The sequence below is a fragment of the Anomaloglossus baeobatrachus genome, unplaced genomic scaffold, assembly GCF_048569485.1.
Source record: "Anomaloglossus baeobatrachus isolate aAnoBae1 unplaced genomic scaffold, aAnoBae1.hap1 Scaffold_4025, whole genome shotgun sequence".
In the NCBI taxonomy this organism is placed as follows: Eukaryota; Metazoa; Chordata; class Amphibia; order Anura; family Aromobatidae; genus Anomaloglossus; species Anomaloglossus baeobatrachus.
Window position 1 is genome coordinate 1 of NW_027443362.1, and position 23,124 is coordinate 23,124.

The window sequence follows — 23,124 nt, forward strand, 5'->3', positions numbered from 1 at the left end:
TTTTTAGAACAGGGAGATGGAAAAAGAGCTTGCTCTGTCCACTCCACGCATTGACCTGGTATTGCAGTACCTCCAGGAACGGTGCACCCCTTCTTAACCCAGTTTCCAAAAGCAGAACTCGATTCACCTGATTCATATTAGCCCGATTAGCGAATTGAAATGAATTTTTATCTAACACACTTTTTACTTGCTTTATTCATCCAAATAGCAAACTCATCACCACTCAACTTCACCAACTCTGCTATGTCCCGTGCAGTATCTTGTTGTCAGTCTAATCTAGATCATGTGTAATTGAATGGAATAGATCCCTTTTGGACAAAGTGGAGTCAGATGCTGCAGTGACCACAGGTGTGAGAGGATCTACAATTGGCATCTGGTGTTATCTCTCTGCTTCCACTCCAAATAAAGTTACCTGTTGTTACCTGAACGTCAAATACTAAGAATGGGCGGCCTATGAAAGAATTAGTACTTTCATTAAGTATACTAAACCGGCTAATTGGGAATAGACAAACTGTAAAAAGCCCTCTGAGAAAGCCCCTCTCTAACCTTTGTTAGTAAGCTTTTCTGTAGCCTGCCTGTTGATGTATTTTCGGTTTGAACAGTGCACAACATGAAGAGACGGAACACTGGCGGCTTGTCACAATGCCCCCCGATGACATCACAATAGCGCTGCTGCCTAGAAAACAAGCTGCGCAGAAGAAGTTGTTCTTTGGGTGGGAGGGTGGGCTAGTGGAAGGAGGGGGCAATCTCTTTTTTTCCCGGGTGGTAGGGGGATGACAGGAGAAGGGAAGCGGGTGGTGAGAAAGGTACAGAGGGCAGGGTTTGGGGGCTGGGAAGGAAAGGGAAAAGATTAGGGTTTGGGGATGATGAAAGGGCTTTCTACGGGTAAGGATGGCAAAGGGTGGCAGTGACGGAAAGTCAGGCAACCTGTCCTGTCCGTCTTTTTGTATCGTGAATTGGAAAGACTGCAAGGGGGAGGGGAGTTGCTTGCGCCCTAAAGGAGGAGTTATTCAGATTCATTGCAGTGGGCGGCGGCTGCAAAACGCACCATTCTTCTTGTTTTTGCTCTGCAAAGCAGCCTTTTCAAGGGTTGGCTTGGGTGACAAAATGTCTTGTGTAGGCGTGGGTTTGTCTCCCTCTCGCTCTCTCTCCCTAAGATGTGTCCGGCATAGGCCAGGGTGCCACTCGAGGCCCAAACCAATTCTGGTTATCGCTTCTCGGCCTTTTGGCTAAGATCAAGTGTAGTATCTGTTCTTATCAGTTTAATATCTGATACGTCCCCTATCTGGGGACCATATATTAAATGGATTTTTAGAACAGGGAGATGGAAAAAGAGCTTGCTCTGTCCACTCCACGCATTGACCTGGTATTGCAGTACCTCCAGGAACGGTGCACCCCTTCTTAACCCAGTTTCCAAAAGCAGAACTCGATTCACCTGATTCATATTAGCCCGATTAGCGAATTGAAATGAATTTTTATCTAACACACTTTTTACTTGCTTTATTCATCCAAATAGCAAACTCATCACCACTCAACTTCACCAACTCTGCTATGTCCCGTGCAGTATCTTGTTGTCAGTCTAATCTAGATCATGTGTAATTGAATGGAATAGATCCCTTTTGGACAAAGTGGAGTCAGATGCTGCAGTGACCACAGGTGTGAGAGGATCTACAATTGGCATCTGGTGTTATCTCTCTGCTTCCACTCCAAATAAAGTTACCTGTTGTTACCTGAACGTCAAATACTAAGAATGGGCGGCCTATGAAAGAATTAGTACTTTCATTAAGTATACTAAACCGGCTAATTGGGAATAGACAAACTGTAAAAAGCCCTCTGAGAAAGCCCCTCTCTAACCTTTGTTAGTAAGCTTTTCTGTAGCCTGCCTGTTGATGTATTTTCGGTTTGAACAGTGCACAACATGAAGAGACGGAACACTGGCGGCTTGTCACAATGCCCCCCGATGACATCACAATAGCGCTGCTGCCTAGAAAACAAGCTGCGCAGAAGAAGTTGTTCTTTGGGTGGGAGGGTGGGCTAGTGGAAGGAGGGGGCAATCTCTTTTTTTCCCGGGTGGTAGGGGGATGACAGGAGAAGGGAAGCGGGTGGTGAGAAAGGTACAGAGGGCAGGGTTTGGGGGCTGGGAAGGAAAGGGAAAAGATTAGGGTTTGGGGATGATGAAAGGGCTTTCTACGGGTAAGGATGGCAAAGGGTGGCAGTGACGGAAAGTCAGGCAACCTGTCCTGTCCGTCTTTTTGTATCGTGAATTGGAAAGACTGCAAGGGGGAGGGGAGTTGCTTGCGCCCTAAAGGAGGAGTTATTCAGATTCATTGCAGTGGGCGGCGGCTGCAAAACGCACCATTCTTCTTGTTTTTGCTCTGCAAAGCAGCCTTTTCAAGGGTTGGCTTGGGTGACAAAATGTCTTGTGTAGGCGTGGGTTTGTCTCCCTCTCGCTCTCTCTCCCTAAGATGTGTCCGGCATAGGCCAGGGTGCCACTCGAGGCCCAAACCAATTCTGGTTATCGCTTCTCGGCCTTTTGGCTAAGATCAAGTGTAGTATCTGTTCTTATCAGTTTAATATCTGATACGTCCCCTATCTGGGGACCATATATTAAATGGATTTTTAGAACAGGGAGATGGAAAAAGAGCTTGCTCTGTCCACTCCACGCATTGACCTGGTATTGCAGTACCTCCAGGAACGGTGCACCCCTTCTTAACCCAGTTTCCAAAAGCAGAACTCGATTCACCTGATTCATATTAGCCCGATTAGCGAATTGAAATGAATTTTTATCTAACACACTTTTTACTTGCTTTATTCATCCAAATAGCAAACTCATCACCACTCAACTTCACCAACTCTGCTATGTCCCGTGCAGTATCTTGTTGTCAGTCTAATCTAGATCATGTGTAATTGAATGGAATAGATCCCTTTTGGACAAAGTGGAGTCAGATGCTGCAGTGACCACAGGTGTGAGAGGATCTACAATTGGCATCTGGTGTTATCTCTCTGCTTCCACTCCAAATAAAGTTACCTGTTGTTACCTGAACGTCAAATACTAAGAATGGGCGGCCTATGAAAGAATTAGTACTTTCATTAAGTATACTAAACCGGCTAATTGGGAATAGACAAACTGTAAAAAGCCCTCTGAGAAAGCCCCTCTCTAACCTTTGTTAGTAAGCTTTTCTGTAGCCTGCCTGTTGATGTATTTTCGGTTTGAACAGTGCACAACATGAAGAGACGGAACACTGGCGGCTTGTCACAATGCCCCCCGATGACATCACAATAGCGCTGCTGCCTAGAAAACAAGCTGCGCAGAAGAAGTTGTTCTTTGGGTGGGAGGGTGGGCTAGTGGAAGGAGGGGGCAATCTCTTTTTTTCCCGGGTGGTAGGGGGATGACAGGAGAAGGGAAGCGGGTGGTGAGAAAGGTACAGAGGGCAGGGTTTGGGGGCTGGGAAGGAAAGGGAAAAGATTAGGGTTTGGGGATGATGAAAGGGCTTTCTACGGGTAAGGATGGCAAAGGGTGGCAGTGACGGAAAGTCAGGCAACCTGTCCTGTCCGTCTTTTTGTATCGTGAATTGGAAAGACTGCAAGGGGGAGGGGAGTTGCTTGCGCCCTAAAGGAGGAGTTATTCAGATTCATTGCAGTGGGCGGCGGCTGCAAAACGCACCATTCTTCTTGTTTTTGCTCTGCAAAGCAGCCTTTTCAAGGGTTGGCTTGGGTGACAAAATGTCTTGTGTAGGCGTGGGTTTGTCTCCCTCTCGCTCTCTCTCCCTAAGATGTGTCCGGCATAGGCCAGGGTGCCACTCGAGGCCCAAACCAATTCTGGTTATCGCTTCTCGGCCTTTTGGCTAAGATCAAGTGTAGTATCTGTTCTTATCAGTTTAATATCTGATACGTCCCCTATCTGGGGACCATATATTAAATGGATTTTTAGAACAGGGAGATGGAAAAAGAGCTTGCTCTGTCCACTCCACGCATTGACCTGGTATTGCAGTACCTCCAGGAACGGTGCACCCCTTCTTAACCCAGTTTCCAAAAGCAGAACTCGATTCACCTGATTCATATTAGCCCGATTAGCGAATTGAAATGAATTTTTATCTAACACACTTTTTACTTGCTTTATTCATCCAAATAGCAAACTCATCACCACTCAACTTCACCAACTCTGCTATGTCCCGTGCAGTATCTTGTTGTCAGTCTAATCTAGATCATGTGTAATTGAATGGAATAGATCCCTTTTGGACAAAGTGGAGTCAGATGCTGCAGTGACCACAGGTGTGAGAGGATCTACAATTGGCATCTGGTGTTATCTCTCTGCTTCCACTCCAAATAAAGTTACCTGTTGTTACCTGAACGTCAAATACTAAGAATGGGCGGCCTATGAAAGAATTAGTACTTTCATTAAGTATACTAAACCGGCTAATTGGGAATAGACAAACTGTAAAAAGCCCTCTGAGAAAGCCCCTCTCTAACCTTTGTTAGTAAGCTTTTCTGTAGCCTGCCTGTTGATGTATTTTCGGTTTGAACAGTGCACAACATGAAGAGACGGAACACTGGCGGCTTGTCACAATGCCCCCCGATGACATCACAATAGCGCTGCTGCCTAGAAAACAAGCTGCGCAGAAGAAGTTGTTCTTTGGGTGGGAGGGTGGGCTAGTGGAAGGAGGGGGCAATCTCTTTTTTTCCCGGGTGGTAGGGGGATGACAGGAGAAGGGAAGCGGGTGGTGAGAAAGGTACAGAGGGCAGGGTTTGGGGGCTGGGAAGGAAAGGGAAAAGATTAGGGTTTGGGGATGATGAAAGGGCTTTCTACGGGTAAGGATGGCAAAGGGTGGCAGTGACGGAAAGTCAGGCAACCTGTCCTGTCCGTCTTTTTGTATCGTGAATTGGAAAGACTGCAAGGGGGAGGGGAGTTGCTTGCGCCCTAAAGGAGGAGTTATTCAGATTCATTGCAGTGGGCGGCGGCTGCAAAACGCACCATTCTTCTTGTTTTTGCTCTGCAAAGCAGCCTTTTCAAGGGTTGGCTTGGGTGACAAAATGTCTTGTGTAGGCGTGGGTTTGTCTCCCTCTCGCTCTCTCTCCCTAAGATGTGTCCGGCATAGGCCAGGGTGCCACTCGAGGCCCAAACCAATTCTGGTTATCGCTTCTCGGCCTTTTGGCTAAGATCAAGTGTAGTATCTGTTCTTATCAGTTTAATATCTGATACGTCCCCTATCTGGGGACCATATATTAAATGGATTTTTAGAACAGGGAGATGGAAAAAGAGCTTGCTCTGTCCACTCCACGCATTGACCTGGTATTGCAGTACCTCCAGGAACGGTGCACCCCTTCTTAACCCAGTTTCCAAAAGCAGAACTCGATTCACCTGATTCATATTAGCCCGATTAGCGAATTGAAATGAATTTTTATCTAACACACTTTTTACTTGCTTTATTCATCCAAATAGCAAACTCATCACCACTCAACTTCACCAACTCTGCTATGTCCCGTGCAGTATCTTGTTGTCAGTCTAATCTAGATCATGTGTAATTGAATGGAATAGATCCCTTTTGGACAAAGTGGAGTCAGATGCTGCAGTGACCACAGGTGTGAGAGGATCTACAATTGGCATCTGGTGTTATCTCTCTGCTTCCACTCCAAATAAAGTTACCTGTTGTTACCTGAACGTCAAATACTAAGAATGGGCGGCCTATGAAAGAATTAGTACTTTCATTAAGTATACTAAACCGGCTAATTGGGAATAGACAAACTGTAAAAAGCCCTCTGAGAAAGCCCCTCTCTAACCTTTGTTAGTAAGCTTTTCTGTAGCCTGCCTGTTGATGTATTTTCGGTTTGAACAGTGCACAACATGAAGAGACGGAACACTGGCGGCTTGTCACAATGCCCCCCGATGACATCACAATAGCGCTGCTGCCTAGAAAACAAGCTGCGCAGAAGAAGTTGTTCTTTGGGTGGGAGGGTGGGCTAGTGGAAGGAGGGGGCAATCTCTTTTTTTACCGGGTGGTAGGGGGATGACAGGAGAAGGGAAGCGGGTGGTGAGAAAGGTACAGAGGGCAGGGTTTGGGGGCTGGGAAGGAAAGGGAAAAGATTAGGGTTTGGGGATGATGAAAGGGCTTTCTACGGGTAAGGATGGCAAAGGGTGGCAGTGACGGAAAGTCAGGCAACCTGTCCTGTCCGTCTTTTTGTATCGTGAATTGGAAAGACTGCAAGGGGGAGGGGAGTTGCTTGCGCCCTAAAGGAGGAGTTATTCAGATTCATTGCAGTGGGCGGCGGCTGCAAAACGCACCATTCTTCTTGTTTTTGCTCTGCAAAGCAGCCTGTTCAAGGGTTGGCTTGGGTGACAAAATGTCTTGTGTAGGCGTGGGTTTGTCTCCCTCTCGCTCTCTCTCCCTAAGATGTGTCCGGCATAGGCCAGGGTGCCACTCGAGGCCCAAACCAATTCTGGTTATCGCTTCTCGGCCTTTTGGCTAAGATCAAGTGTAGTATCTGTTCTTATCAGTTTAATATCTGATACGTCCCCTATCTGGGGACCATATATTAAATGGATTTTTAGAACAGGGAGATGGAAAAAGAGCTTGCTCTGTCCACTCCACGCATTGACCTGGTATTGCAGTACCTCCAGGAACGGTGCACCCCTTCTTAACCCAGTTTCCAAAAGCAGAACTCGATTCACCTGATTCATATTAGCCCGATTAGCGAATTGAAATGAATTTTTATCTAACACACTTTTTACTTGCTTTATTCATCCAAATAGCAAACTCATCACCACTCAACTTCACCAACTCTGCTATGTCCCGTGCAGTATCTTGTTGTCAGTCTAATCTAGATCATGTGTAATTGAATGGAATAGATCCCTTTTGGACAAAGTGGAGTCAGATGCTGCAGTGACCACAGGTGTGAGAGGATCTACAATTGGCATCTGGTGTTATCTCTCTGCTTCCACTCCAAATAAAGTTACCTGTTGTTACCTGAACGTCAAATACTAAGAATGGGCGGCCTATGAAAGAATTAGTACTTTCATTAAGTATACTAAACCGGCTAATTGGGAATAGACAAACTGTAAAAAGCCCTCTGAGAAAGCCCCTCTCTAACCTTTGTTAGTAAGCTTTTCTGTAGCCTGCCTGTTGATGTATTTTCGGTTTGAACAGTGCACAACATGAAGAGACGGAACACTGGCGGCTTGTCACAATGCCCCCCGATGACATCACAATAGCGCTGCTGCCTAGAAAACAAGCTGCGCAGAAGAAGTTGTTCTTTGGGTGGGAGGGTGGGCTAGTGGAAGGAGGGGGCAATCTCTTTTTTTCCCGGGTGGTAGGGGGATGACAGGAGAAGGGAAGCGGGTGGTGAGAAAGGTACAGAGGGCAGGGTTTGGGGGCTGGGAAGGAAAGGGAAAAGATTAGGGTTTGGGGATGATGAAAGGGCTTTCTACGGGTAAGGATGGCAAAGGGTGGCAGTGACGGAAAGTCAGGCAACCTGTCCTGTCCGTCTTTTTGTATCGTGAATTGGAAAGACTGCAAGGGGGAGGGGAGTTGCTTGCGCCCTAAAGGAGGAGTTATTCAGATTCATTGCAGTGGGCGGCGGCTGCAAAACGCACCATTCTTCTTGTTTTTGCTCTGCAAAGCAGCCTTTTCAAGGGTTGGCTTGGGTGACAAAATGTCTTGTGTAGGCGTGGGTTTGTCTCCCTCTCGCTCTCTCTCCCTAAGATGTGTCCGGCATAGGCCAGGGTGCCACTCGAGGCCCAAACCAATTCTGGTTATCGCTTCTCGGCCTTTTGGCTAAGATCAAGTGTAGTATCTGTTCTTATCAGTTTAATATCTGATACGTCCCCTATCTGGGGACCATATATTAAATGGATTTTTAGAACAGGGAGATGGAAAAAGAGCTTGCTCTGTCCACTCCACGCATTGACCTGGTATTGCAGTACCTCCAGGAACGGTGCACCCCTTCTTAACCCAGTTTCCAAAAGCAGAACTCGATTCACCTGATTCATATTAGCCCGATTAGCGAATTGAAATGAATTTTTATCTAACACACTTTTTACTTGCTTTATTCATCCAAATAGCAAACTCATCACCACTCAACTTCACCAACTCTGCTATGTCCCGTGCAGTATCTTGTTGTCAGTCTAATCTAGATCATGTGTAATTGAATGGAATAGATCCCTTTTGGACAAAGTGGAGTCAGATGCTGCAGTGACCACAGGTGTGAGAGGATCTACAATTGGCATCTGGTGTTATCTCTCTGCTTCCACTCCAAATAAAGTTACCTGTTGTTACCTGAACGTCAAATACTAAGAATGGGCGGCCTATGAAAGAATTAGTACTTTCATTAAGTATACTAAACCGGCTAATTGGGAATAGACAAACTGTAAAAAGCCCTCTGAGAAAGCCCCTCTCTAACCTTTGTTAGTAAGCTTTTCTGTAGCCTGCCTGTTGATGTATTTTCGGTTTGAACAGTGCACAACATGAAGAGACGGAACACTGGCGGCTTGTCACAATGCCCCCCGATGACATCACAATAGCGCTGCTGCCTAGAAAACAAGCTGCGCAGAAGAAGTTGTTCTTTGGGTGGGAGGGTGGGCTAGTGGAAGGAGGGGGCAATCTCTTTTTTTCCCGGGTGGTAGGGGGATGACAGGAGAAGGGAAGCGGGTGGTGAGAAAGGTACAGAGGGCAGGGTTTGGGGGCTGGGAAGGAAAGGGAAAAGATTAGGGTTTGGGGATGATGAAAGGGCTTTCTACGGGTAAGGATGGCAAAGGGTGGCAGTGACGGAAAGTCAGGCAACCTGTCCTGTCCGTCTTTTTGTATCGTGAATTGGAAAGACTGCAAGGGGGAGGGGAGTTGCTTGCGCCCTAAAGGAGGAGTTATTCAGATTCATTGCAGTGGGCGGCGGCTGCAAAACGCACCATTCTTCTTGTTTTTGCTCTGCAAAGCAGCCTTTTCAAGGGTTGGCTTGGGTGACAAAATGTCTTGTGTAGGCGTGGGTTTGTCTCCCTCTCGCTCTCTCTCCCTAAGATGTGTCCGGCATAGGCCAGGGTGCCACTCGAGGCCCAAACCAATTCTGGTTATCGCTTCTCGGCCTTTTGGCTAAGATCAAGTGTAGTATCTGTTCTTATCAGTTTAATATCTGATACGTCCCCTATCTGGGGACCATATATTAAATGGATTTTTAGAACAGGGAGATGGAAAAAGAGCTTGCTCTGTCCACTCCACGCATTGACCTGGTATTGCAGTACCTCCAGGAACGGTGCACCCCTTCTTAACCCAGTTTCCAAAAGCAGAACTCGATTCACCTGATTCATATTAGCCCGATTAGCGAATTGAAATGAATTTTTATCTAACACACTTTTTACTTGCTTTATTCATCCAAATAGCAAACTCATCACCACTCAACTTCACCAACTCTGCTATGTCCCGTGCAGTATCTTGTTGTCAGTCTAATCTAGATCATGTGTAATTGAATGGAATAGATCCCTTTTGGACAAAGTGGAGTCAGATGCTGCAGTGACCACAGGTGTGAGAGGATCTACAATTGGCATCTGGTGTTATCTCTCTGCTTCCACTCCAAATAAAGTTACCTGTTGTTACCTGAACGTCAAATACTAAGAATGGGCGGCCTATGAAAGAATTAGTACTTTCATTAAGTATACTAAACCGGCTAATTGGGAATAGACAAACTGTAAAAAGCCCTCTGAGAAAGCCCCTCTCTAACCTTTGTTAGTAAGCTTTTCTGTAGCCTGCCTGTTGATGTATTTTCGGTTTGAACAGTGCACAACATGAAGAGACGGAACACTGGCGGCTTGTCACAATGCCCCCCGATGACATCACAATAGCGCTGCTGCCTAGAAAACAAGCTGCGCAGAAGAAGTTGTTCTTTGGGTGGGAGGGTGGGCTAGTGGAAGGAGGGGGCAATCTCTTTTTTTCCCGGGTGGTAGGGGGATGACAGGAGAAGGGAAGCGGGTGGTGAGAAAGGTACAGAGGGCAGGGTTTGGGGGCTGGGAAGGAAAGGGAAAAGATTAGGGTTTGGGGATGATGAAAGGGCTTTCTACGGGTAAGGATGGCAAAGGGTGGCAGTGACGGAAAGTCAGGCAACCTGTCCTGTCCGTCTTTTTGTATCGTGAATTGGAAAGACTGCAAGGGGGAGGGGAGTTGCTTGCGCCCTAAAGGAGGAGTTATTCAGATTCATTGCAGTGGGCGGCGGCTGCAAAACGCACCATTCTTCTTGTTTTTGCTCTGCAAAGCAGCCTTTTCAAGGGTTGGCTTGGGTGACAAAATGTCTTGTGTAGGCGTGGGTTTGTCTCCCTCTCGCTCTCTCTCCCTAAGATGTGTCCGGCATAGGCCAGGGTGCCACTCGAGGCCCAAACCAATTCTGGTTATCGCTTCTCGGCCTTTTGGCTAAGATCAAGTGTAGTATCTGTTCTTATCAGTTTAATATCTGATACGTCCCCTATCTGGGGACCATATCTTAAATGGATTTTTAGAACAGGGAGATGGAAAAAGAGCTTGCTCTGTCCACTCCACGCATTGACCTGGTATTGCAGTACCTCCAGGAACGGTGCACCCCTTCTTAACCCAGTTTCCAAAAGCAGAACTCGATTCACCTGATTCATATTAGCCCGATTAGCGAATTGAAATGAATTTTTATCTAACACACTTTTTACTTGCTTTATTCATCCAAATAGCAAACTCATCACCACTCAACTTCACCAACTCTGCTATGTCCCGTGCAGTATCTTGTTGTCAGTCTAATCTAGATCATGTGTAATTGAATGGAATAGATCCCTTTTGGACAAAGTGGAGTCAGATGCTGCAGTGACCACAGGTGTGAGAGGATCTACAATTGGCATCTGGTGTTATCTCTCTGCTTCCACTCCAAATAAAGTTACCTGTTGTTACCTGAACGTCAAATACTAAGAATGGGCGGCCTATGAAAGAATTAGTACTTTCATTAAGTATACTAAACCGGCTAATTGGGAATAGACAAACTGTAAAAAGCCCTCTGAGAAAGCCCCTCTCTAACCTTTGTTAGTAAGCTTTTCTGTAGCCTGCCTGTTGATGTATTTTCGGTTTGAACAGTGCACAACATGAAGAGACGGAACACTGGCGGCTTGTCACAATGCCCCCCGATGACATCACAATAGCGCTGCTGCCTAGAAAACAAGCTGCGCAGAAGAAGTTGTTCTTTGGGTGGGAGGGTGGGCTAGTGGAAGGAGGGGGCAATCTCTTTTTTTCCCGGGTGGTAGGGGGATGACAGGAGAAGGGAAGCGGGTGGTGAGAAAGGTACAGAGGGCAGGGTTTGGGGGCTGGGAAGGAAAGGGAAAAGATTAGGGTTTGGGGATGATGAAAGGGCTTTCTACGGGTAAGGATGGCAAAGGGTGGCAGTGACGGAAAGTCAGGCAACCTGTCCTGTCCGTCTTTTTGTATCGTGAATTGGAAAGACTGCAAGGGGGAGGGGAGTTGCTTGCGCCCTAAAGGAGGAGTTATTCAGATTCATTGCAGTGGGCGGCGGCTGCAAAACGCACCATTCTTCTTGTTTTTGCTCTGCAAAGCAGCCTTTTCAAGGGTTGGCTTGGGTGACAAAATGTCTTGTGTAGGCGTGGGTTTGTCTCCCTCTCGCTCTCTCTCCCTAAGATGTGTCCGGCATAGGCCAGGGTGCCACTCGAGGCCCAAACCAATTCTGGTTATCGCTTCTCGGCCTTTTGGCTAAGATCAAGTGTAGTATCTGTTCTTATCAGTTTAATATCTGATACGTCCCCTATCTGGGGACCATATATTAAATGGATTTTTAGAACAGGGAGATGGAAAAAGAGCTTGCTCTGTCCACTCCACGCATTGACCTGGTATTGCAGTACCTCCAGGAACGGTGCACCCCTTCTTAACCCAGTTTCCAAAAGCAGAACTCGATTCACCTGATTCATATTAGCCCGATTAGCGAATTGAAATGAATTTTTATCTAACACACTTTTTACTTGCTTTATTCATCCAAATAGCAAACTCATCACCACTCAACTTCACCAACTCTGCTATGTCCCGTGCAGTATCTTGTTGTCAGTCTAATCTAGATCATGTGTAATTGAATGGAATAGATCCCTTTTGGACAAAGTGGAGTCAGATGCTGCAGTGACCACAGGTGTGAGAGGATCTACAATTGGCATCTGGTGTTATCTCTCTGCTTCCACTCCAAATAAAGTTACCTGTTGTTACCTGAACGTCAAATACTAAGAATGGGCGGCCTATGAAAGAATTAGTACTTTCATTAAGTATACTAAACCGGCTAATTGGGAATAGACAAACTGTAAAAAGCCCTCTGAGAAAGCCCCTCTCTAACCTTTGTTAGTAAGCTTTTCTGTAGCCTGCCTGTTGATGTATTTTCGGTTTGAACAGTGCACAACATGAAGAGACGGAACACTGGCGGCTTGTCACAATGCCCCCCGATGACATCACAATAGCGCTGCTGCCTAGAAAACAAGCTGCGCAGAAGAAGTTGTTCTTTGGGTGGGAGGGTGGGCTAGTGGAAGGAGGGGGCAATCTCTTTTTTTCCCGGGTGGTAGGGGGATGACAGGAGAAGGGAAGCGGGTGGTGAGAAAGGTACAGAGGGCAGGGTTTGGGGGCTGGGAAGGAAAAGGAAAAGATTAGGGTTTGGGGATGATGAAAGGGCTTTCTACGGGTAAGGATGGCAAAGGGTGGCAGTGACGGAAAGTCAGGCAACCTGTCCTGTCCGTCTTTTTGTATCGTGAATTGGAAAGACTGCAAGGGGGAGGGGAGTTGCTTGCGCCCTAAAGGAGGAGTTATTCAGATTCATTGCAGTGGGCGGCGGCTGCAAAACGCACCATTCTTCTTGTTTTTGCTCTGCAAAGCAGCCTTTTCAAGGGTTGGCTTGGGTGACAAAATGTCTTGTGTAGGCGTGGGTTTGTCTCCCTCTCGCTCTCTCTCCCTAAGATGTGTCCGGCATAGGCCAGGGTGCCACTCGAGGCCCAAACCAATTCTGGTTATCGCTTCTCGGCCTTTTGGCTAAGATCAAGTGTAGTATCTGTTCTTATCAGTTTAATATCTGATACGTCCCCTATCTGGGGACCATATATTAAATGGATTTTTAGAACAGGGAGATGGAAAAAGAGCTTGCTCTGTCCACTCCACGCATTGACCTGGTATTGCAGTACCTCCAGGAACGGTGCACCCCTTCTTAACCCAGTTTCCAAAAGCAGAACTCGATTCACCTGATTCATATTAGCCCGATTAGCGAATTGAAATGAATTTTTATCTAACACACTTTTTACTTGCTTTATTCATCCAAATAGCAAACTCATCACCACTCAACTTCACCAACTCTGCTATGTCCCGTGCAGTATCTTGTTGTCAGTCTAATCTAGATCATGTGTAATTGAATGGAATAGATCCCTTTTGGACAAAGTGGAGTCAGATGCTGCAGTGACCACAGGTGTGAGAGGATCTACAATTGGCATCTGGTGTTATCTCTCTGCTTCCACTCCAAATAAAGTTACCTGTTGTTACCTGAACGTCAAATACTAAGAATGGGCGGCCTATGAAAGAATTAGTACTTTCATTAAGTATACTAAACCGGCTAATTGGGAATAGACAAACTGTAGAAAGCCCTCTGAGAAAGCCCCTCTCTAACCTTTGTTAGTAAGCTTTTCTGTAGCCTGCCTGTTGATGTATTTTCGGTTTGAACAGTGCACAACATGAAGAGACGGAACACTGGCGGCTTGTCACAATGCCCCCCGATGACATCACAATAGCGCTGCTGCCTAGAAAACAAGCTGCGCAGAAGAAGTTGTTCTTTGGGTGGGAGGGTGGGCTAGTGGAAGGAGGGGGCAATCTCTTTTTTTCCCGGGTGGTAGGGGGATGACAGGAGAAGGGAAGCGGGTGGTGAGAAAGGTACAGAGGGCAGGGTTTGGGGGCTGGGAAGGAAAGGGAAAAGATTAGGGTTTGGGGATGATGAAAGGGCTTTCTACGGGTAAGGATGGCAAAGGGTGGCAGTGACGGAAAGTCAGGCAACCTGTCCTGTCCGTCTTTTTGTATCGTGAATTGGAAAGACTGCAAGGGGGAGGGGAGTTGCTTGCGCCCTAAAGGAGGAGTTATTCAGATTCATTGCAGTGGGCGGCGGCTGCAAAACGCACCATTCTTCTTGTTTTTGCTCTGCAAAGCAGCCTTTTCAAGGGTTGGCTTGGGTGACAAAATGTCTTGTGTAGGCGTGGGTTTGTCTCCCTCTCGCTCTCTCTCCCTAAGATGTGTCCGGCATAGGCCAGGGTGCCACTCGAGGCCCAAACCAATTCTGGTTATCGCTTCTCGGCCTTTTGGCTAAGATCAAGTGTAGTATCTGTTCTTATCAGTTTAATATCTGATACGTCCCCTATCTGGGGACCATATATTAAATGGATTTTTAGAACAGGGAGATGGAAAAAGAGCTTGCTCTGTCCACTCCACGCATTGACCTGGTATTGCAGTACCTCCAGGAACGGTGCACCCCTTCTTAACCCAGTTTCCAAAAGCAGAACTCGATTCACCTGATTCCTATTAGCCCGATTAGCGAATTGAAATGAATTTTTATCTAACACACTTTTTACTTGCTTTATTCATCCAAATAGCAAACTCATCACCACTCAACTTCACCAACTCTGCTATGTCCCGTGCAGTATCTTGTTGTCAGTCTAATCTAGATCATGTGTAATTGAATGGAATAGATCCCTTTTGGACAAAGTGGAGTCAGATGCTGCAGTGACCACAGGTGTGAGAGGATCTACAATTGGCATCTGGTGTTATCTCTCTGCTTCCACTCCAAATAAAGTTACCTGTTGTTACCTGAACGTCAAATACTAAGAATGGGCGGCCTATGAAAGAATTAGTACTTTCATTAAGTATACTAAACCGGCTAATTGGGAATAGACAAACTGTAAAAAGCCCTCTGAGAAAGCCCCTCTCTAACCTTTGTTAGTAAGCTTTTCTGTAGCCTGCCTGTTGATGTATTTTCGGTTTGAACAGTGCACAACATGAAGAGACGGAACACTGGCGGCTTGTCACAATGCCCCCCGATGACATCACAATAGCGCTGCTGCCTAGAAAACAAGCTGCGCAGAAGAAGTTGTTCTTTGGGTGGGAGGGTGGGCTAGTGGAAGGAGGGGGCAATCTCTTTTTTTCCCGGGTGGTAGGGGGATGACAGGAGAAGGGAAGCGGGTGGTGAGAAAGGTACAGAGGGCAGGGTTTGGGGGCTGGGAAGGAAAGGGAAAAGATTAGGGTTTGGGGATGATGAAAGGGCTTTCTACGGGTAAGGATGGCAAAGGGTGGCAGTGACGGAAAGTCAGGCAACCTGTCCTGTCCGTCTTTTTGTATCGTGAATTGGAAAGACTGCAAGGGGGAGGGGAGTTGCTTGCGCCCTAAAGGAGGAGTTATTCAGATTCATTGCAGTGGGCGGCGGCTGCAAAACGCACCATTCTTCTTGTTTTTGCTCTGCAAAGCAGCCTTTTCAAGGGTTGGCTTGGGTGACAAAATGTCTTGTGTAGGCGTGGGTTTGTCTCCCTCTCGCTCTCTCTCCCTAAGATGTGTCCGGCATAGGCCAGGGTGCCACTCGAGGCCCAAACCAATTCTGGTTATCGCTTCTCGGCCTTTTGGCTAAGATCAAGTGTAGTATCTGTTCTTATCAGTTTAATATCTGATACGTCCCCTATCTGGGGACCATATATTAAATGGATTTTTAGAACAGGGAGATGGAAAAAGAGCTTGCTCTGTCCACTCCACGCATTGACCTGGTATTGCAGTACCTCCAGGGACGGTGCACCCCTTCTTAACCCAGTTTCCAAAAGCAGAACTCGATTCACCTGATTCATATTAGCCCGATTAGCGAATTGAAATGAATTTTTATCTAACACACTTTTTACTTGCTTTATTCATCCAAATAGCAAACTCATCACCACTCAACTTCACCAACTCTGCTATGTCCCGTGCAGTATCTTGTTGTCAGTCTAATCTAGATCATGTGTAATTGAATGGAATAGATCCCTTTTGGACAAAGTGGAGTCAGATGCTGCAGTGACCACAGGTGTGAGAGGATCTACAATTGGCATCTGGTGTTATCTCTCTGCTTCCACTCCAAATAAAGTTACCTGTTGTTACCTGAACGTCAAATACTAAGAATGGGCGGCCTATGAAAGAATTAGTACTTTCATTAAGTATACTAAACCGGCTAATTGGGAATAGACAAACTGTAAAAAGCCCTCTGAGAAAGCCCCTCTCTAACCTTTGTTAGTAAGCTTTTCTGTAGCCTGCCTGTTGATGTATTTTCGGTTTGAACAGTGCACAACATGAAGAGACGGAACACTGGCGGCTTGTCACAATGCCCCCCGATGACATCACAATAGCGCTGCTGCCTAGAAAACAAGCTGCGCAGAAGAAGTTGTTCTTTGGGTGGGAGGGTGGGCTAGTGGAAGGAGGGGGCAATCTCTTTTTTTCCCGGGTGGTAGGGGGATGACAGGAGAAGGGAAGCGGGTGGTGAGAAAGGTACAGAGGGCAGGGTTTGGGGGCTGGGAAGGAAAGGGAAAAGATTAGGGTTTGGGGATGATGAAAGGGCTTTCTACGGGTAAGGATGGCAAAGGGTGGCAGTGACGGAAAGTCAGGCAACCTGTCCTGTCCGTCTTTTTGTATCGTGAATTGGAAAGACTGCAAGGGGGAGGGGAGTTGCTTGCGCCCTAAAGGAGGAGTTATTCAGATTCATTGCAGTGGGCGGCGGCTGCAAAACGCACCATTCTTCTTGTTTTTGCTCTGCAAAGCAGCCTTTTCAAGGGTTGGCTTGGGTGACAAAATGTCTTGTGTAGGCGTGGGTTTGTCTCCCTCTCGCTCTCTCTCCCTAAGATGTGTCCGGCATAGGCCAGGGTGCCACTCGAGGCCCAAACCAATTCTGGTTATCGCTTCTCGGCCTTTTGGCTAAGATCAAGTGTAGTATCTGGAAATTTTTATAATCATGGTCGGAGGTCCGTTCAGCTTTGGGCTGAGAAACCAACACCCGGTTGGAGGTCCGGGTCAGCTTCGGCTGAGAAACCAACACCCGGTTGGAGGTCTGGGTCAGCTTCGGCTGAGAAACCAACACCCGGTTGGAGGTCTGGGTCAGCTTCGGCTGAGAAACCAACACCCGGTTGGAGGTCCGGTTAGCCTTGGGCTGAGAAACCAACACCGGTTGACGGTCCGGGCAGTTTCGGCTGCGAAACCAACAACTAGTAGCTCTCTACTCCACTTGGGTAAGATGCCTGGGTGGACGCTGGGAGCAACGACAAGGCTCAACCAGGCTTCGGCTTGGGGGAGCACCGAAGATCCCTGACCCTTGCTGTGGCCTTCTGGCTCGGAGGGACGGGGTTGATTTTTGGGGACCCTCTCCTCACGGAGGGGTCCACACGAATCCTAGCCTTTGCACTGTTTTTGGTGTGACTTCGGTCATGCATTTTTTGCGGTGCTTTGGAAAGCTTCATTAAATCAAATCTGTTCTTATCAGTTTAATATCTGATACGTCCCCTATCTGGGGACCATATATTAAATGGATTTTTAGAACAGGGAGATGGAAAAAGAGCTTGCTCTGTCCACTCCACGCATTGACCTGGTATTGCAGTACCTCCAGGAACGGTGCACCCCTTCTTAACCCAGTTTCCAAAAGCAGAACTCGATTCACCTGATTCATATTAGCCCGATTAGCGAATTGAAATGAATTTTTATCTAACACACTTTTTACTTGCTTTATTCATCCAAATAGCAAACTCATCACCACTCAACTTCACCAACTCTGCTATGTCCCGTGCAGTATCTTGTTGTCAGTCTAATCTAGATCATGTGTAATTGAATGGAATAGATCCCTTTTGGACAAAGTGGAGTCAGATGCTGCAGTGACCACAGGTGTGAGAGGATCTACAATTGGCATCTGGTGTTATCTCTCTGCTTCCACTCCAAATAAAGTTATCTGTTGTTACCTGAACGTCAAATACTAAGAATGGGCGGCCTATGAAAGAATTAGTACTTTCATTAAGTATACTAAACCGGCTAATTGGGAATAGACAAACTGTAAAAAGCCCTCTGAGAAAGCCCCTCTCTAACCTTTGTTAGTAAGCTTTTCTGTAGCCTGCCTGTTGATGTATTTTCGGTTTGAACAGTGCACAACATGAAGAGACGGAACACTGGCGGCTTGTCACAATGCCCCCCGATGACATCACAATAGCGCTGCTGCCTAGAAAACAAGCTGCGCAGAAGAAGTTGTTCTTTGGGTGGGAGGGTGGGCTAGTGGAAGGAGGGGGCAATCTCTTTTTTTCCCGGGTGGTAGGGGGATGACAGGAGAAGGGAAGCGGGTGGTGAGAAAGGTACAGAGGGCAGGGTTTGGGGGCTGGGAAGGAAAGGGAAAAGATTAGGGTTTGGGGATGATGAAAGGGCTTTCTACGGGTAAGGATGGCAAAGGGTGGCAGTGACGGAAAGTCAGGCAACCTGTCCTGTCCGTCTTTTTGTATCGTGAATTGGAAAGACTGCAAGGGGGAGGGGAGTTGCTTGCGCCCTAAAGGAGGAGTTATTCAGATTCATTGCAGTGGGCGGCGGCTGCAAAACGCACCATTCTTCTTGTTTTTGCTCTGCAAAGCAGCCTTTTCAAGGGTTGGCTTGGGTGACAAAATGTCTTGTGTAGGCGTGGGTTTGTCTCCCTCTCGCTCTCTCTCCCTAAGATGTGTCCGGCATAGGCCAGGGTGCCACTCGAGGCCCAAACCAATTCTGGTTATCGCTTCTCGGCCTTTTGGCTAAGATCAAGTGTAGTTTGGGAGGGTACTACCTTGGTTGGTGCTGAAAGGTGCCAGGGTATTGCACAACTGCTGGCCTTGGGGGAGTGTGCATCGTAGGATGTCATAGCCCTCTTGTGACGGACGGTTACCTGGGCAACGAGAGGCGGTCACTTTTTTATTTTCAAACTCATCCTTCAAAAAAAAAAAAAAAAAAAAAAAAATCTGTTCTTATCAGTTTAATATCTGATACGTCCCCTATCTGGGGACCATATATTAAATGGATTTTTAGAACAGGGAGATGGAAAAAGAGCTTGCTCTGTCCACTCAACGCATTGACCTGGTATTGCAGTACCTCCAGGAACGGTGCACCCCTTCTTAACCCAGTTTCCAAAAGCAGAACTCGATTCACCTGATTCATATTAGCCCGATTAGCGAATTGAAATGAATTTTTATCTAACACACTTTTTACTTGCTTTATTCATCCAAATAGCAAACTCATCACCACTCAACTTCACCAACTCTGCTATGTCCCGTGCAGTATCTTGTTGTCAGTCTAATCTAGATCATGTGTAATTGAATGGAATAGATCCCTTTTGGACAAAGTGGAGTCAGATGCTGCAGTGACCACAGGTGTGAGAGGATCTACAATTGGCATCTGGTGTTATCTCTCTGCTTCCACTCCAAATAAAGTTACCTGTTGTTACCTGAACGTCAAATACTAAGAATGGGCGGCCTATGAAAGAATTAGTACTTTCATTAAGTATACTAAACCGGCTAATTGGGAATAGACAAACTGTAAAAAGCCCTCTGAGAAAGCCCCTCTCTAACCTTTGTTAGTAAGCTTTTCTGTAGCCTGCCTGTTGATGTATTTTCGGTTTGAACAGTGCACAACATGAAGAGACGGAACACTGGCGGCTTGTCACAATGCCCCCCGATGACATCACAATAGCGCTGCTGCCTAGAAAACAAGCTGCGCAGAAGAAGTTGTTCTTTGGGTGGGAGGGTGGGCTAGTGGAAGGAGGGGGCAATCTCTTTTTTTCCCGGGTGGTAGGGGGATGACAGGAGAAGGGAAGCGGGTGGTGAGAAAGGTACAGAGGGCAGGGTTTGGGGGCTGGGAAGGAAAGGGAAAAGATTAGGGTTTGGGGATGATGAAAGGGCTTTCTACGGGTAAGGATGGCAAAGGGTGGCAGTGACGGAAAGTCAGGCAACCTGTCCTGTCCGTCTTTTTGTATCGTGAATTGGAAAGACTGCAAGGGGGAGGGGAGTTGCTTGCGCCCTAAAGGAGGAGTTATTCAGATTCATTGCAGTGGGCGGCGGCTGCAAAACGCACCATTCTTCTTGTTTTTGCTCTGCAAAGCAGCCTTTTCAAGGGTTGGCTTGGGTGACAAAATGTCTTGTGTAGGCGTGGGTTTGTCTCCCTCTCGCTCTCTCTCCCTAAGATGTGTCCGGCATAGGCCAGGGTGCCACTCGAGGCCCAAACCAATTCTGGTTATCGCTTCTCGGCCTTTTGGCTAAGATCAAGTGTAGTATCTGTTCTTATCAGTTTAATATCTGATACGTCCCCTATCTGGGGACCATATATTAAATGGATTTTTAGAACAGGGAGATGGAAAAAGAGCTTGCTCTGTCCACTCCACGCATTGACCTGGTATTGCAGTACCTCCAGGAACGGTGCACCCCTTCTTAACCCAGTTTCCAAAAGCAGAACTCGATTCACCTGATTCATATTAGCCCGATTAGCGAATTGAAATGAATTTTTATCTAACACACTTTTTACTTGCTTTATTCATCCAAATAGCAAACTCATCACCACTCAACTTCACCAACTCTGCTATGTCCCGTGCAGTATCTTGTTGTCAGTCTAATCTAGATCATGTGTAATTGAATGGAATAGATCCCTTTTGGACAAAGTGGAGTCAGATGCTGCAGTGACCACAGGTGTGAGAGGATCTACAATTGGCATCTGGTGTTATCTCTCTGCTTCCACTCCAAATAAAGTTACCTGTTGTTACCTGAACGTCAAATACTAAGAATGGGCGGCCTATGAAAGAATTAGTACTTTCATTAAGTATACTAAACCGGCTAATTGGGAATAGACAAACTGTAAAAAGCCCTCTGAGAAAGCCCCTCTCTAACCTTTGTTAGTAAGCTTTTCTGTAGCCTGCCTGTTGATGTATTTTCGGTTTGAACAGTGCACAACATGAAGAGACGGAACACTGGCGGCTTGTCACAATGCCCCCCGATGACATCACAATAGCGCTGCTGCCTAGAAAACAAGCTGCGCAGAAGAAGTTGTTCTTTGGGTGGGAGGGTGGGCTAGTGGAAGGAGGGGGCAATCTCTTTTTTTCCCGGGTGGTAGGGGGATGACAGGAGAAGGGAAGCGGGTGGTGAGAAAGGTACAGAGGGCAGGGTTTGGGGGCTGGGAAAGAAAGGGAAAAGATTAGGGTTTGGGGATGATGAAAGGGCTTTCTACGGGTAAGGATGGCAAAGGGTGGCAGTGACGGAAAGTCAGGCAACCTGTCCTGTCCGTCTTTTTGTATCGTGAATTGGAAAGACTGCAAGGGGGAGGGGAGTTGCTTGCGCCCTAAAGGAGGAGTTATTCAGATTCATTGCAGTGGGCGGCGGCTGCAAAACGCACCATTCTTCTTGTTTTTGCTCTGCAAAGCAGCCTTTTCAAGGGTTGGCTTGGGTGACAAAATGTCTTGTGTAGGCGTGGGTTTGTCTCCCTCTCGCTCTCTCTCCCTAAGATGTGTCCGGCATAGGCCAGGGTGCCACTCGAGGCCCAAACCAATTCTGGTTATCGCTTCTCGGCCTTTTGGCTAAGATCAAGTGTAGTATCTGTTCTTATCAGTTTAATATCTGATACGTCCCCTATCTGGGGACCATATATTAAATGGATTTTTAGAACAGGGAGATGGAAAAAGAGCTTGCTCTGTCCACTCCACGCATTGACCTGGTATTGCAGTACCTCCAGGAACGGTGCACCCCTTCTTAACCCAGTTTCCAAAAGCAGAACTCGATTCACCTGATTCATATTAGCCCGATTAGCGAATTGAAATGAATTTTTATCTAACACACTTTTTACTTGCTTTATTCATCCAAATAGCAAACTCATCACCACTCAACTTCACCAACTCTGCTATGTCCCGTGCAGTATCTTGTTGTCAGTCTAATCTAGATCATGTGTAATTGAATGGAATAGATCCCTTTTGGACAAAGTGGAGTCAGATGCTGCAGTGACCACAGGTGTGAGAGGATCTACAATTGGCATCTGGTGTTATCTCTCTGCTTCCACTCCAAATAAAGTTACCTGTTGTTACCTGAACGTCAAATACTAAGAATGGGCGGCCTATGAAAGAATTAGTACTTTCATTAAGTATACTAAACCGGCTAATTGGGAATAGACAAACTGTAAAAAGCCCTCTGAGAAAGCCCCTCTCTAACCTTTGTTAGTAAGCTTTTCTGTAGCCTGCCTGTTGATGTATTTTCGGTTTGAACAGTGCACAACATGAAGAGACGGAACACTGGCGGCTTGTCACAATGCCCCCCGATGACATCACAATAGCGCTGCTGCCTAGAAAACAAGCTGCGCAGAAGAAGTTGTTCTTTGGGTGGGAGGGTGGGCTAGTGGAAGGAGGGGGCAATCTCTTTTTTTCCCGGGTGGTAGGGGGATGACAGGAGAAGGGAAGCGGGTGGTGAGAAAGGTACAGAGGGCAGGGTTTGGGGGCTGGGAAGGAAAGGGAAAAGATTAGGGTTTGGGGATGATGAAAGGGCTTTCTACGGGTAAGGATGGCAAAGGGTGGCAGTGACGGAAAGTCAAGCAACCTGTCCTGTCCGTCTTTTTGTATCGTGAATTGGAAAGACTGCAAGGGGGAGGGGAGTTGCTTGCGCCCTAAAGGAGGAGTTATTCAGATTCATTGCAGTGGGCGGCGGCTGCAAAACGCACCATTCTTCTTGTTTTTGCTCTGCAAAGCAGCCTTTTCAAGGGTTGGCTTGGGTGACAAAATGTCTTGTGTAGGCGTGGGTTTGTCTCCCTCTCGCTCTCTCTCCCTAAGATGTGTCCGGCATAGGCCAGGGTGCCACTCGAGGCCCAAACCAATTCTGGTTATCGCTTCTCGGCCTTTTGGCTAAGATCAAGTGTAGTATCTGTTCTTATCAGTTTAATATCTGATACGTCCCCTATCTGGGGACCATATATTAAATGGATTTTTAGAACAGGGAGATGGAAAAAGAGCTTGCTCTGTCCACTCCACGCATTGACCTGGTATTGCAGTACCTCCAGGAACGGTGCACCCCTTCTTAACCCAGTTTCCAAAAGCAGAACTCGATTCACCTGATTCATATTAGCCCGATTAGCGAATTGAAATGAATTTTTATCT

General features: G+C 46.9%; 17 non-coding genes and 2 pseudogenes across 17 annotated transcripts; all 19 read left to right on the forward strand.

The window, feature by feature from the left end:
- LOC142276752 (U2 spliceosomal RNA) lies at positions 1–92 on the forward strand (annotated as a pseudogene; the record flags this gene model as incomplete).
- Positions 93–1,209: 1,117 nt separating this feature from the next.
- Positions 1,210–1,400, forward strand: LOC142276713 (U2 spliceosomal RNA). Its single transcript, XR_012740126.1, has one exon. It is a non-coding gene; the product is annotated as a U2 spliceosomal RNA (small nuclear RNA).
- A 1,117-nt stretch (positions 1,401–2,517) lies between these two features.
- Positions 2,518–2,708, forward strand: LOC142276726 (U2 spliceosomal RNA). The gene has a single exon (XR_012740137.1). It is a non-coding gene; the product is annotated as a U2 spliceosomal RNA (small nuclear RNA).
- Positions 2,709–3,825: 1,117 nt separating this feature from the next.
- On the forward strand, positions 3,826–4,016 carry LOC142276738 (U2 spliceosomal RNA). The gene has a single exon (XR_012740148.1). It is a non-coding gene; the product is annotated as a U2 spliceosomal RNA (small nuclear RNA).
- Positions 4,017–5,133: 1,117 nt separating this feature from the next.
- Positions 5,134–5,324, forward strand: LOC142276750 (U2 spliceosomal RNA). Its single transcript, XR_012740159.1, has one exon. It is a non-coding gene; the product is annotated as a U2 spliceosomal RNA (small nuclear RNA).
- A 1,117-nt stretch (positions 5,325–6,441) lies between these two features.
- On the forward strand, positions 6,442–6,632 carry LOC142276754 (U2 spliceosomal RNA). Its single transcript, XR_012740161.1, has one exon. It is a non-coding gene; the product is annotated as a U2 spliceosomal RNA (small nuclear RNA).
- A 1,117-nt stretch (positions 6,633–7,749) lies between these two features.
- Positions 7,750–7,940, forward strand: LOC142276715 (U2 spliceosomal RNA). The gene has a single exon (XR_012740127.1). It is a non-coding gene; the product is annotated as a U2 spliceosomal RNA (small nuclear RNA).
- A 1,117-nt stretch (positions 7,941–9,057) lies between these two features.
- Positions 9,058–9,248, forward strand: LOC142276716 (U2 spliceosomal RNA). Its single transcript, XR_012740128.1, has one exon. It is a non-coding gene; the product is annotated as a U2 spliceosomal RNA (small nuclear RNA).
- Positions 9,249–10,365: 1,117 nt separating this feature from the next.
- Positions 10,366–10,556, forward strand: LOC142276741 (U2 spliceosomal RNA). The gene has a single exon (XR_012740151.1). It is a non-coding gene; the product is annotated as a U2 spliceosomal RNA (small nuclear RNA).
- A 1,117-nt stretch (positions 10,557–11,673) lies between these two features.
- Positions 11,674–11,864, forward strand: LOC142276717 (U2 spliceosomal RNA). The gene has a single exon (XR_012740129.1). It is a non-coding gene; the product is annotated as a U2 spliceosomal RNA (small nuclear RNA).
- A 1,117-nt stretch (positions 11,865–12,981) lies between these two features.
- On the forward strand, positions 12,982–13,172 carry LOC142276718 (U2 spliceosomal RNA). Its single transcript, XR_012740130.1, has one exon. It is a non-coding gene; the product is annotated as a U2 spliceosomal RNA (small nuclear RNA).
- Positions 13,173–14,289: 1,117 nt separating this feature from the next.
- On the forward strand, positions 14,290–14,480 carry LOC142276719 (U2 spliceosomal RNA). Its single transcript, XR_012740131.1, has one exon. It is a non-coding gene; the product is annotated as a U2 spliceosomal RNA (small nuclear RNA).
- A 1,117-nt stretch (positions 14,481–15,597) lies between these two features.
- LOC142276740 (U2 spliceosomal RNA) lies at positions 15,598–15,788 on the forward strand. Its single transcript, XR_012740150.1, has one exon. It is a non-coding gene; the product is annotated as a U2 spliceosomal RNA (small nuclear RNA).
- Positions 15,789–16,905: 1,117 nt separating this feature from the next.
- Positions 16,906–17,029, forward strand: LOC142276753 (U2 spliceosomal RNA; annotated as a pseudogene).
- Positions 17,030–17,431: 402 nt separating this feature from the next.
- On the forward strand, positions 17,432–17,626 carry LOC142276749 (U2 spliceosomal RNA). Its single transcript, XR_012740158.1, has one exon. It is a non-coding gene; the product is annotated as a U2 spliceosomal RNA (small nuclear RNA).
- Positions 17,627–18,920: 1,294 nt separating this feature from the next.
- On the forward strand, positions 18,921–19,119 carry LOC142276751 (U2 spliceosomal RNA). The gene has a single exon (XR_012740160.1). It is a non-coding gene; the product is annotated as a U2 spliceosomal RNA (small nuclear RNA).
- Positions 19,120–20,236: 1,117 nt separating this feature from the next.
- On the forward strand, positions 20,237–20,427 carry LOC142276720 (U2 spliceosomal RNA). Its single transcript, XR_012740132.1, has one exon. It is a non-coding gene; the product is annotated as a U2 spliceosomal RNA (small nuclear RNA).
- Positions 20,428–21,544: 1,117 nt separating this feature from the next.
- On the forward strand, positions 21,545–21,735 carry LOC142276721 (U2 spliceosomal RNA). Its single transcript, XR_012740133.1, has one exon. It is a non-coding gene; the product is annotated as a U2 spliceosomal RNA (small nuclear RNA).
- Positions 21,736–22,852: 1,117 nt separating this feature from the next.
- Positions 22,853–23,043, forward strand: LOC142276722 (U2 spliceosomal RNA). Its single transcript, XR_012740134.1, has one exon. It is a non-coding gene; the product is annotated as a U2 spliceosomal RNA (small nuclear RNA).
- The last annotated feature ends 81 nt before the right edge of the window (positions 23,044–23,124 follow it).